Source organism: Aplysia californica, unplaced genomic scaffold, assembly GCF_000002075.1.
Source record: "Aplysia californica isolate F4 #8 unplaced genomic scaffold, AplCal3.0 scaffold01397, whole genome shotgun sequence".
NCBI lineage: Eukaryota > Metazoa > Mollusca > Gastropoda > Aplysiida > Aplysiidae > Aplysia > Aplysia californica.
Window position 1 is genome coordinate 71,257 of NW_004798667.1, and position 2,263 is coordinate 73,519.

Sequence of the window (2,263 nt, forward strand, 5' to 3'; positions counted from 1 at the left end):
CCCCCCCCAAAAAAAAACAAAACAACAACAACAAAACCAACAACAACAAAAAAACAACAACTCACCTTTTAGACGAAATTACATAGCCACCCCGCCATCCCAGGTTACCTCCTGCTTTCCCTCCTACATTTGCCTTGCTTTAAAATTGTGTGCAGATTTTCTACAATTTGTTCTCCCTCTGTTGTTTCTGTATGTCTACTTAACCCTTTCCCAGCTCAGAAATGGCCATTATTTTTTCGGTGTGCTTTTCTTTATTCAAACACACTTTAACGAGTCTTTGTTAAATAAAGCAAGTTATAACAGAGCCTCACCCACCCCTCCCCGACTTCCCGTGCACACATATAAACACATGCATACGTATATATTATGTATGTAGCCATTCCTATCGCTCACAGCCTGTCATTTTGTGGGAAATCGTTACCGTACATCAATTTATGCGCATCCTCTGTCGATTTGCTCTTCTTGTGAAGTGCGCAGATCCTATCTGTAAATGACGATGTGGAACGTCAGAATCGAACCCAGGTCGCCGAGTGGGGCGAAGGGTGAGGGGTGGATCGAATTGTCTATGATGATGGACTGGGACATAGCCCACCGGTGACACAATAATGATAGGCGGGGAGGTTCGGATGGGGTGGAAAGGGAGGAGGTTGGAAAGGGAGGAGGTTAGGAACAGTGGAGTGGCGGTGTGTTGTTGGAAAAGTCGTTAGGAAAGGGGGTGAGGGGGTTGGGGAAAAAGAAGGGGGGGGGGGTGGAGAGGAGGGGGAAACTGAATTTGAGAAATGAAGAAGTTGAGTTTTTAGTTTATAATAAATCAGTATGACTTTAATACGGGCCTCATTATATCAGGGGCGGGTTCGGATGTTAATCTCTGGACAGAAGGAAGAGTAGACCACATCAGGTCCGGTAACCCCTTCCACCGAACAACTGCGTTAAGGGTAAATATAATAGAATTGAAAATGAAGAAGCAGGCCATACTGGTTAACCCCCATTCTCCCGTTTCTCTCCCCCCCCCCCTTCCGCCATCATCCCCACCAGGGACAGCTGCCGCCACACCGAAAAAGAGGGTACAGAAGTAGGATAGAAAACCACCGAGTTTGATCCAGCACACGTTTGTCCTTTTGGGTAGAAGACAATAACAAGAAGTTTATAACGAGTTCTCGAGGAGGCCACGCTCTCGAGGTCGTGTATTTTATTGGCAAAACCACCACACCTTTTCCGCTGGACTTATAGATCTATACATTGAGTTGTTCTGCGTCGATTTGTTTGCGACAAGCCGGAAAATCCTGAGTGGAGTACAATGTTGGAAAGAAAAGAGTGGAGTCAAGGCATTGGTTTTTTTACCTTCATTTTTAATATGTTTGCGTCAGAGGTGAACTGTCGTCCAAAGGCAGAGCGACGTAATTGCATAATGTCATGATTTTTTAAAGAATAATGCAAAACACTTTTGACGCACAGCTCTGCCTATCTTGGGTTATAAAAGCCTCTAAACATGATTTGTGGGAACGGAGATATATTTATTATTTATACCATCGACAGTGGTATTGAGATCAGTCACTTGCGTAGCTTTACCACTACTATTTCGAATGTAGCCCTGTTTTTGACACAAGAAGTATATGGGCGAGACGAGTGTAAGAAATCAATACAGCCGTTAAAAAATCTTGACGTTTTTTTCCAGGTACCTTGGGGCTGAAGTATCTCTGGTTAGAAGCGCAACTGTCGTATATCGGGGTTTTTTTCTTTGGAATTTTGCAGGAGGAAGAAATACCGATTTTTCCCCACAATAGATACTAGTGTATGAGTTTGACAATTGTCCATTGTTAATAATCTCACGACTCTGAGGATTCTACTGCTCTTGTATAGGCGTATGGCGCCCCTATCAACCCAATACATCCGAGTTTACTTAAGGGCCGTCTCCGATAGGATCGGGCCCAATGGCTCCTCAAACTCAAAACGACCTGAATTCAAGAACGCCCAGTTTAAGATTAGAACCGGGGCCATCTGATCCGTATTCTAACGGATCTAACAGAGCCCCCTCCCACTGCCTTGGAATTTAATGTGCAACAGTCATTTTCAACAAAACCTGGAGTTACGATAGTTTAGCTTCTCCATTGCACCGCGGTAGAGTATATTTTGTGTTGTGTTCAGTATTGACTTCTTGTTGCGCTCTTGACATGCGCTTGAGGGGCGATGGGGCGCACACTATTATATTATTGCTTGTGTGTGTATGTGTGTGTGTGTGTGTGTGTGTGTGTGTGTGTGTAAA